The following is an 11961-nucleotide window of genomic DNA, read 5'->3' on the forward strand; positions in this document are numbered from 1 at the left end:
TTTATGTCCTATTCCCTATTCATAACGAATCCTACTCATGTTATACTACTTTCTGCTGCTTTTGATATTATCCTATACTCCTCTGATCAAATATTCCACTTCACAGACCTTTAGTGGTTCCCTTTTCATATTTTCCAGCTTCCCTCCCTTGTTCAGACTTCGGAAATTCCACGCACCGACTCGTACAAGTTTATCATTTCGTTCGTTATTCATTCATTTTCTCGTGGTAACCTTCCGCTTGGCATCCCTTCCCAGAGATCCGAATGGTGGACTGGTCCGGAATCTTTTGCCAATGGAGATATCAGTATGACACTTTAACAATTACAAGTCAAATGTCCTGTTGATGCAGTGGTTTCCATTGCCTTCTGCACCCTCATGCCGTTGATCGTTGCTGATTGTTCCGCCTCTTAGGGGCGGTTTCCCACCCCTAGGACAAGAGAGTTCAATGAACAGCTGCCGCAACTGTTCCCTCTTTGACAAAGCCGTTGGCAGAATGTATTTCTTCTCACGCCGGACGTTTTCGGCACCATTTTTAATCAAAATAAAAAGACTGGTGGGGATCGAACCCGCAATCGACGACATCTTGATTACTAATTAAAGATGCTAGTCCTTGGCCATGTGTCTATACTCTCTATTCGCCTAATTCTCCGCGTTCTTCCGTAGCAACACAATTAAAAAATTCTATTCTCTTCTTGTCTGAACCTTTTCGCTTATGTTTTACTTCCGCACAAGATTACACTCCAAGTATCCAGAGAAAACGTATTAACAGTTTTATATTTATTGTTAGCAAGTTTTTTTTTCAGAAAGGCTTCTCTTAGTATTTCCAGTCTGTCGTTTCTGTCCTCTCTGCTTGAGCCACCTGTCAGTTATTTTGCAAATGGCAAAACTTTACCACGACTTTACATTTCCTCATCTACAATGTCAGACCAATGTCTATCTCTGCCGGCCGAAGCAAATGAGGCACTAGATTTATTTTCCTGAGGAGCTGTGTTCATATTGTGGTGTCACCGCCAGACACCACACTTGCTAGGTGGTTGCCTTTAAATCGGCCGCGGTTCGTTAGTATACGTCGGACCCGCGTGTCGCTACTGTCAGTGATTGCAGACCGAGCGCTGCCACACGGCAGGTCTAGAGAGACTTCCTAGCACTCGCCCCAGTTGTACAGCTGACTTTGCTAGCGATGGTTCACGGATAAATTACGCTCTCATTGCCGAGACGATAGTTAGCATAGCCTTCAGCTACGTCATTTGCTACGACCTATCAAGGCTATTTACCGTGTGATGCATGTACCGTCACACCGATGTTAACCAATTATGGATTAAAGTTAAGTATTCCAGAAGTTACGTACCTTTTTACTAGTCTCAACTCCTTTAACTGTTCCAGACCTCACGCCAGCCTGCGTGAGATTAAACGCGTGCCTTTCGGCTATCTCATAGTGGCTTGGCTGTCTTGCCAAGTCACAACACATATCACAGTTCAGTGATAGAGAATCAGACTTCTCGTTATTTTCCTAAATAATACAATAAGACAAATACCAGATAGTTCCTTCGAAAGCCGCGCGGGTTTAGCCGAGCGGTCTAGGGCGCTGCAGTCATGGACTGTGAGGCTGGTCCCGGCGGAGGTTCGAGTCCTCCCTCGGGCATGGGTGTGTGTGTGTTTGTCCTTAGGATAATTTAGGTTATGCTGTGTGTAAGTCTAGGAACTGATGACCTTAGCAGTTAAGTCCCATAAGATTTCACACTCTTTTGGATTTGAGTTCCTTCGAAAATGTCGCAGCCGATCTCCCACCCCTTCCCATAGCCCTTCCCCTGCCAATATACATTTCCTTTGTTCTACGCTAGTCTAAGATCCACTCTAATAACAATAAGGTCGACAAGAGGATAAGCACTAATTTTTCAATCTTCGCCTTTATTTGGGTAGAGACACATTAGCAATAATTGTTGACAAGTTTGATCGGTAAAATGAAAGAACGGAAAGGGAATTCATTATCCGGCTATGAAGTACACTCTTCGGCGAATCTTACAGTAATTTTGAAATATATGGTTATTTTTCCACACACAAAGTTTTTCTGAGCTAGATGTGTGGTATTGTACCCTATGCACCAACTGCGAAATTTTCTATGTAATTTTTTACAATCAACTTTGTGGTGGACCAACTTCTGCATTTTCCCGTCCTAAAATATTCGTAGAAGTGGGAGCAGTACAAACGGCGTGCCTTTATTTTGTTTGGACCCTATTTATTACTACAATATACAAGCGGAGGACGATCTACGGAGACATAAATTAGTGCTCACGTGGCACATATAGTGACGGAGACAAATATTTCTGACGCTCCTGCACCTGTTACAGAACACAGGAATAGAGCGGGAATCCGTGCGGCGGAACAATGTTTGCTCTTGGGCTCCGCATCACAGCACACGTACCGCTGAAAGCCCTGCACAGCGCGCTCCACAAACAGAGGGCCCAAATGCAGCCAACACCGGCTTGCTGGCTTTGTACTTGCTGCCGTCCCTTGTGGGTAACACGTCGTGTGTATTCTGTGGAGTACAGCGACTTGTGGGTTTGTATACACACTGTTAGCACTTCGCAAATTTGTCTCATTTCTGAACTATGGACGAATGTCAGAGGTGATCTCGCTTGGTGCAGTGGTTGAAGGGTGATAGATGCGGAGACCAAACCACTCGTTGTCCTTGAAGTCCTCACTGTTTAATTAATTACCAAATTCCTGTATGGAGTGACGTGTGTGCCTGTCGAAGACTTCAGCCTCAGGAGGTGGAGGAAGTGAGGGAATCAAAAAGTGACAGTAAGTACACCGGTGGCAATTAAAGTTGCAGTGCTATACCAGGTGTACCAGTATGAAATGAGCATTAAGATACAAATGTCGACAGGGAACATTTTTTGTGAATGGGCCTTAATTTTTTTTTTTGTTTGGTTAAGTCATGGAACAAACAACATCATATGTTTTCATAGTGTTAACAATGTCGAATTTTGTACCAGAAAGTGATGATTTGCGGAAAGCATTAATTTTTTGTTTTCATTTGAAAAACGTGCTGCAGAGTCGCATCGAATGCTTGTCGAGGCATATGGTGATCATGCTCTATCAGAAGCAACATGCAAAAGATGGTTTCAACGGTCCAGAAATAATGATTTTTGTGTAAGAAATGAAGAACGTGGAAGACCACCAAAAAAGTTCGAAGACGCAAAATTGCAAGCAATATTGGATGAAGATGATACTTTGAGTCAGAAGTAAATGGCAGCAATGCTAAATGTTGCAAACAAACAATTTCTGACCGGTTGAAAGCTATGGGAAAGATCCAAAAGTGTGGAAAATGGGTGCCAGATGAATTGAATGAAAGACAGATGGAAAACCGAAAAACCATTTGTCAAATTTTGCTTCAAAGACATGAAAGAAAATCAATTTTGCATCGAATTGTTACTGGCGATGAAAAATGGATTTATTTTAAGAATCCTAAACGGGAAAAATCATGGGTTAATCCGGGGCAACCATCAACATCGACTGCAAAACCAGATCGATTCGGCAAGAAGACAATGCTCCGTGTTTCGTGGGATCAGAAAGGTGTGGTGTATCATGAGCTTCTAAAACCCGGTGAAACTGTGAATACTAATCGCTACAGACAACAAATGATCAATTTGAACTATGCATTGATCGAAAAAAGACCAGAATGGGCCAGAAGACATGGCAAAGTAATTTTTTTACACGACAATGCACCTGCACGCAAAGCAAAACTGGTTCAGGATTCAATCAAAACACTTGGCTAGGAGCTGCTACCCCACCCGCCGTATTCACCAGACATGGCTCCTTCCGACTACCAATTGTTTTCATCAATGGGACACGCATTGGCTAAGGAACACTTCGATTCCTACGAAGAAGTCGAAAATTGGGTGTCTGATTGGTTTGCTTCAAAAGACGAACACTTCTATTGGCGTGGTGTCCACAAATTGCCAGAAAGGTGGTCAAAATGTATAGAAAGCAATGGTCAGTACTTTGAATAAAATGTTTTTCCTTTTCAATTCAAAATTAGCGTTTCATTTTCACAAAAAAACGCTCATTCCATACCGGTACACCTGTACCAACATCAAACTGGCATAAGTGTGCTGATCCCACACCCCTCCACAACGCGTCCAATAACACCACTGGCCGAGGATGACGCGGCGGCCGGTCGGTACCGACTGTCACTCCGGGGCTTGTGGATGGAGTTCACGTTGACGTTACGTGCTACGTATTTGGTTACGCATATGTTTAACTTATCAGCGCTACCCTGTGCATTTTGTGTATTACGGAAGCCTACGCTGCGGATTTCTCTCCCAGAAAGCGCAGCTGAATGTTTGTTGATTGTGGTTGTTTGTAAGAAGATTGTGTTATGCCTCGCGTACGGAGAGGTTTTTGAGAACGGTGGGATCATTGGCTGTAGAGATCGTGGTTTATCGTTTTGCGACACTGATGTTCCCGTTGGTCGAAATCCCAAGATTGTCGTGAGAATACGGCATCGATGTGTTCAGGACGGTCACAGTCAGCGATATGCAGGATCTCAATGGCCTCATGGCGATTAATGTAACCTCAACACCTCGCTCTTAATGAAAGAAAATTGATAGATGTAAAGTTCATTTTAGGGGTACACAAAGAAGGATGATAGCATCGTTACTGTTAACAATAAACATACTTAAAAAAAGAAGACATACCACGAAGGAATTGGCGGATGAGATGGAAATTGGTAGACGTACTGTTCATTTACAGACAAACAAATCATTACAGTTTCAGAAAAACTGCATGATTTTTTTAAAGAGAAAGAGCTTCGCGAATTGAGCAAGTCAAGAATGCTATGGTCCACCTCTGGCCCTTACGCATGCAATTATTCTGCATGGCATTGATTGATAAAGGCATGTCGTGTCAAATTCTGCCCAACTGGCACGTTATATCGTCAAAATCCCGAGCTGGTTGGAGGGCCCTTCCCAACTGCCCATAATCCTCTAGACATTTTCAATTGGGCAGAGATCCGGCGATCTTGCTGGCCAAGGTAGGGTTTGGCAAGCTCGAAGACAGAAGTAGAAACATACGTAGTATGTAGTCGGCTAATATGTAAGCTTAGGACAGCTTGCCATGAATGGGAACAAAACCTGGCGTAGAATATCTTGCTGTAAGGATACCGCGGATGACAACGAAAGTGATCCTGCGATGAAGAAAAATGGGACCCCAGCCCATCAGTTCCGGTTATCGCGCAGTACGGGGACGACGGTAAGGTTGGTATGTCACCACTGACCGGGGGGGGGGGGGGAGGGAGGGGGGAGATCTCCTCACATCTCTTCGCTTGCCATCAGGACTCAGTTCGAAGCGAGAACTCATTACTGAAGACAATATTGCTCTATTTAATGAGATTTCAGGCCGTAGACGTGTCTGGAGACTACCTAATTCGCCAGTTCTACAGATTTTGGCGCGATATACCTCCGGAGGAAATCCGACAGCCACATCAACCAACGAGTTCGTCCAGTACAAAACATATTTGCAGTATTCACAGGAACTGAAGCCAGATGAAGACTTTCCTAGCTCGAATACATCGCATTTGCTGTAGTGGCCTCAATATCACCTGCATCTTTGTATCATAGTTAATTCATTTGGTAAGACTGCCTTGGGAATACGGTCGAGCAAAACCGTAGGGCATCCCTCATGTTCCCGAGATTAAGCACACCAGGCTGAAATGGCATATACAGGGTGGTCCATTGATAGTGACCGGGCCAAATATCTCACTAAATAAGCATCAAACGAAAACACTTCACAGAACGAAACTTGTCTAGCTTGAAAGGGGAAACCAGATGGCGCTATGGTTGGCTCGCTAGATGGCGCTGTCATAGGTCAAACGGATATCAATTGCGTTTTTTAAAATAGGAACCCCCATTTTTATTACATATTTGTGTAGTACCTAAAGGAATGTGAATGTTTTACTTGGACCACTTTTTTCACTTTGTGATAGATGGCGCTGTAATTGTCACAAATGTATAAGTACGTGGTATCATGTAACATTCCGCCAGTGCGGACAGTATTTGCTTCGTGATACATTACCCGTGTTAAAATGGACCGTTTACCAATTGCGGAAAAGGTCGATATCGTGTTGAATTATGGCTATTGTGATCAAAATGCCCAACGGGCGTGTGCTATGTATGCTGCTCGGAATCCTGGACGACATCATCCAAGTGTCCAGGCCGTTTGCCGTATAGTTACGTTATTTAAGGAAACAGGAAGTGTTCAGCCACATGTGAAACGTCAACCTCGACCTGCAACAAATGATGATGCCCAAGTAGGTGTTATAGCTGCTGTCGCGGCTAATCCGCAAATAAGTAGCAGACAAACTGCGCGAGAATCGGGAATCTCAAAAACGTCGGTGTTGAGAATGCTACATCAACATCGATTGCACCATACCATGTTTCTATGCAGCAGGAATTGCAAGGCGACGACTTTCAACGTCGTGTACAGTTCTGCCGGAGTGGCCGAGAGGTTCTAGGCGCTTCAGTCTGAAACCACCCGACCGCTACGGTTGTAGTTCGAATCCTGCCTCTGGGACGGATATGTGTGATGTCCTTAGGTTAGTTAGGTTTAAGTAGTTCCAAGTTCTAGGGGACTGATGACCTCCGATGATAAGTCCCATAGTGCTCAGAGACATTTGAACCCGATGTCTATCATAGAGGTTACAACTGTCACCTACGTTAACCAGTTCGTATGTACCATAATGAATTTGTGTTGGCGTTGGAATACTGCAGTGAAGGGCAGTGCATTGCCTAAAACTTCATTACTGAAATGTGATTCTACTGCCGCGCAAAAAATTATATGATGGTTAAGATAATGGCGTTAAAAGACGGGTCTGTGTCATGTGCGATGGACAAAATACATAAGGCTAGGTTTCATCTGAACAAAATGACGCGTACCGTTCCAGCTAATTCCAACACTGACTCATTTGAAAAATTGGCAAAGACTCCCGTTATATCAAGCTCTGTTGACATGCCGGATGAGAAGACATGACAGCGTGCGATGAATTGCAGCTACTGAATGGATCGACAGCACGCTGGCATGGACAGTGTGCGTCAGTCGTTTGTCCCTATCACTTAACAGCCGTTCTCGCTTCCGCGCCCGGGTTCCCGGGTTCGATTCCCGGCGGGGTCAGGGATTTTCTCTGCCTCGTGATGACTGGGTGTTGTGTGATGTCCTTAGGTTAGTTAGGTTTAAGTAGTTCTAAGTTCTAGGGGACTGATGACCATAGATGTTAAGTCCCATAGTGCTCAGAGTCATTTGATCTTAACAGCCTGTGCAAGCTCTCGGGCGAAAAGAGCACGATGCAAAACATTACACTTCCGATAACTGTTTCTGCTACAAGGTTCTTGGGATCTGCATTTCACAGCTTCAACTGTATAGCGCACACTGGCTGACGTGACTGTTCAGAATAATGTGCTCAACATACTCTCCAAAAAATGCTCAGTGAAATACAACTGCATATATACATACGAGTGCAGGTTTTTCAGAATGTTCCATTTGCTCTCATAGATTAGTAATTAAATTTATATTCGTAGAACTGTCGACAAATGAGTATCACAAACGATATTTCTCGAGTCTAAAAATTTAGGTTCGGTAGTCGGCAGTTCTGTTATATTTTGTACTGGAGTAATTTTATTTGGAGACAGGAAAATCAAAACTCACTCTAATAAGGGATATCTCACGATTAAATTATTACGTTATCAAAATTGTACATGTAATTAGTAGGTACCGAATAAAGTGTTTTCAAGCAAGTCATAGAATTTATATTGATCGTTTGTTGAAAACACGAAGCAGTGGACTCGAAATTGTATGACTGACACTGTCTGAAAGTTAAGAAGAATGCTCTGTTGTAAAAGGGAAAATGGTGTCAGCGCCGCGATGTAGCATTTTCATTGCTTACATAAACGAAAGAACAGCAATCCAGCGGTGTGCACAGCAAAAAATCTACATAAGAAGGAACTAGGATCCTCGCAATCCCAAACAAGCGCCTCATTTTAGTAAATATTTACTAACTACTCGATGTAGGTGTTGTGGTGTCACCGCCAGACACCACACTTGCCAGGTGATAGCCTTTAAATCGGCCGTGGTCCGTTAGTATACGTCGGACCCGCGTGTCGCCACTGTCAGTGATTGCAGACCGAGCGCCGCCACACGGCAGGTCTAGAGAGACTTCCTTGCACTCGCCCCAGTTGTACAGCCGACTTTGCTAGCGATGGTTCACTGACATATTACGCTCTCATTTGCCGAAACGATAGTTAGCATAGCCTTCAGCTACATCATTTGCTACGACCTAGCAAGGCGCCATTATCATTTGCTATTTATCTTGGCTGTCTTGCCAAGTCACAACAGGTGTTCCACGGACTATACGATATTTAGCAGCTTTTCGGTGGTGTTCAAATCCACGCGGATACTGATTTGTAAGGTCTTTTTCACAGCACGGCCTCGTATATTTTAATAGATATGACTGAGTCTTCTTTTCACAAATGCTGTAAACGAATGTCACAACAATCCTGAATGATTTGTCCTCATTCATACTCGTGCCACGAAAGAGTTAAATAATGCAGACAAAGGACCATTACATCCTTCACAACTCAAAGATGTCTCACACTTCCAAACTGTTCTCCGTCTGCCGTTGATGAAATAACCTTTGCTCCGGATACCAACAATCTGAATGTGAAACCTTAGCTTCTGCCGGCGTATTGAATGTCCAAATAACTTACGGGAACGCAGCCGGGCAACGTCCTCAATAACCGACAAAACTGCGAAAGGTGAACGCACCTTTTCAGAGCACAAATGGAAAGACAAATCGCTGTGCATGGCAACCGGAGCACTCGGTGGGCGGGTTGCGCCCACGCGAAAACAAAAGTGACGAACGACAGAAATAATCGATAGTGAAACAGTAAATAACATTAGGTGTACAAGTAGTGCACCGACGTGGAAACAAGGGTGCCCAACAACAGAAATAATGCAGAATGAGATTTTCACTCTGCAGCGAAGTGTGCGCTGATATGAAACTTCCTAGCAGATTAAAACTGTGTGCCCGACCGAGACTCGAACTCGGGACCTTTGCCTTTCGCGGGCAATTGCTCTACCAACTGAGCTACCGAAGCACGACTCACTGCCGGTACTCACAGCTTTACTTCTGTCAGTACCTCGTCTCCTACCTTCCAAACTTTACAGAAGCTCTCCCGAGTTCGAGTCTCGGTCGGGCACACAGTTTTAATCTGCCAGGAAGTTTCAACAGAAATAATGGATCGTGAAACAGTAAATAACATTAGGTGAACAAGTAATCCTATTTTCATCACTCTGTTGTTTAACCAGAGAGAGAGAGAGAGAGAGAGAGCACTATTTCAAACAGAATTCAAGCAAACTCTCCGTGTCTATATTTTATATAGATGCTTTCTAGCTTGATTTCAACAGCTTTTTAGAGGACACTAATTAATTAACTAGAAGTGCACGCCATTATCTCTGCGTCAAACACACTTCAAAGGACGACCGGTACAAAGGCAATATTCTTTTTTTTAAAGAAAAATTAGATTTAATAAAGATGGTAGTTCTTTTTCACATCCTAGCTTCCGAAATCTCCTACCTTTCCTGTCTTCTACCTGAAAATTTCTCTCTACGTAGTTCTTCTAACTCTCACTCCCCATGTTACTTTCGGCGTCTTCTTAAGCCATCTGTCCTCACCCAAACTGCATACATACCCATACCATCTGAATTGTTTACTTCGACTGCATCCCTTACATTGGCATCCACGTTCATTCTCTTACGTGCGTCTTTATTTCTAATTTTACCGTGCAGTGGAAACACCGAGCAACAATCCCAAAATCCCATCTCCAAATTTACCCCGTAGTGTGAACCTCCAATAACGCCTCCAAAATCCCATCCCTATTGACAATATGTTTCTCTGCATTCTTTTAGTTATTTCCCGTGTTTCTCCTCTCTTTCTGCGTTCTACAATAGTCTGAAGCACCTAATCTTCGTTTCTGATAAGTGTGCTTCATAAACACTTAATTATTACTTCTTGTGTACATTGGCCTATGCGTTTGTCAATCTCGCTTTTACTGGCTTCATCTCTGTTGATGATGACTTACAAGTATTTAGAGGAGTCCACAGACCTTACTACACCAAAATCTAACGTCAAGTCTTGACTCACTCCTCCAGCAACCAAATACTCTGTTTTCTGTAAATTATTGATTAAAGCATGTTTCTGACAGTCTCTGTCCAACTTCCTAACTATGTGGATCATGAGATCCTCATCATTTGTAAAACTGACTTGGTCATCAGCACAATGCTAAGTGAACAGCTTTTCCTCATTTATAGATACAACCATACTACGACGAGGACGTTTCTATAACCTTAGAGCAGAATTCAAGTATATTTTAATCAACATAGGTACTACCGCGCATCCTTGTCGTAGCTCTTTGGTCCCTGGGATCTCTCCAGATAATTTCGTACGTACTTCAGGTCGAACCACTATATAAAGCTCTAAAAGCATACAAACGATTCACTCCATTCCCTAACACTGCAGTCTTCATTTTATAGAGGCCTTTTTGAGATCAACAAAACCATATGGGTCTCTAAATTCCTGGCAAGTCCTTTTTCGCACGAGCTGTTTAAGGTAAAGCATAATGTCTGTACATAATTTTCTGGCACGGAATCCATTCACTTCTTCGCCCACAACCTGTGCTTCGTTTTTCGCCTTTATAATTTTTCCATATGATGTGGGGACTTGTATATATACTCTTCTATAGACACTGCATGTTTCCCTGTCACCCTTTTTATGCACGCTGGATATGTATGATGTTTTCCATTCTTCTGGTAATCCTTCTCCCCCTTAAGAAGCAATTGAAAACACACGCCATTAATCCCATATATTTATCCGGTCCTCTCTTGAGCAGTTTGATGGACAGTCCATTTGAACCTGAAGCTCGCCCATTCATCATAGTCGTAAGCACTTTTTTAACTTCTAAAATCCTAATTATTTCATTATCTTCATAACATGCGTCGGAGTTAAACAACTCAAGATCATTTTTTACAAAAACTTCTAGACAGTTTTCAACAAACATATTTGCATAATACTTCCTCCATTCTTCCAGCAAAATGAAGGCAATTGGAATCCTTTCTATTCTGCTACATTTCAGAGATTTCAGACTCTCCAGACATCACTGCTTCGCCAACTTGCAGTATATTGATCAATGTGTGTACGTCTGTTAATCAATATTCTAAACTCGTATGTTTTCCTGGCTGTTACAAGCGTGTTTGACACTAATGCTTTATAAAATAGTCCTCCAAGGTCCTAATGGTCTGACTGATGTATGACACGGCGCAAAATATGGGATACGATAGTGAACGGCCTCACTCATACCAAGGTCATCTTCACAGGTCACAGAAGGGCGTTAATCTCAGGGCTTTGAACCACGTTTCTTTATTATACGACCTGTCTCTACTGATGCGAGTTATTTGGAAAACAAACTACAGAACTGGTTCACCAATAATCAAGTACAGCAAATAGTCACCTTGCGATGTGTAAAATTATGTAAAATAATTACTCCAAATGCAGCTTTAATACGCACGGACTGTCGAGTTATGCCGTATCCGTTAAAAACTCCGGGAGCCATAGAATAAAACATAAACAAAATTAGGGAATTGCGTCAGAGGAAATGGAATCTTAATTGAAATGGACAAAAGCCCATGCAAGAACGCCTGGGAATGAATTATCTGACAACTTCGTTAAGCAAGCAACCCGAGAAAACACAATAGAAAGTTACAATAGACTTCCTGCTTCTTCTATCAACAGATGCGCTGCGGAAGAAAAATGAGGCAGAGAATGGGCTGGAACTACAAAAAGGGCGACCATAATATTTCTCCGACTGTTGAGCATCGTCTTTCCATTGAATTTTACATTTATGTTGATCGGGA

The 11961-nt window shown here is 42.9% G+C and overlaps 1 non-coding gene across 1 annotated transcript; it reads right to left on the minus strand.

Moving 5' to 3' along the window:
• Nucleotides 1–9075: 9075 nt before the first annotated feature.
• Trnas-cga (transfer RNA serine (anticodon CGA)) lies at nucleotides 9076–9150 on the minus strand. The gene has a single exon. It is a non-coding gene; the product is annotated as a tRNA-Ser (tRNA).
• Nucleotides 9151–11961: the final 2811 nt, after the last annotated feature.

Source organism: Schistocerca serialis, chromosome 8 (genome assembly GCF_023864345.2).
Source record: "Schistocerca serialis cubense isolate TAMUIC-IGC-003099 chromosome 8, iqSchSeri2.2, whole genome shotgun sequence".
Taxonomy (NCBI): Eukaryota; Metazoa; Arthropoda; class Insecta; order Orthoptera; family Acrididae; genus Schistocerca; species Schistocerca serialis.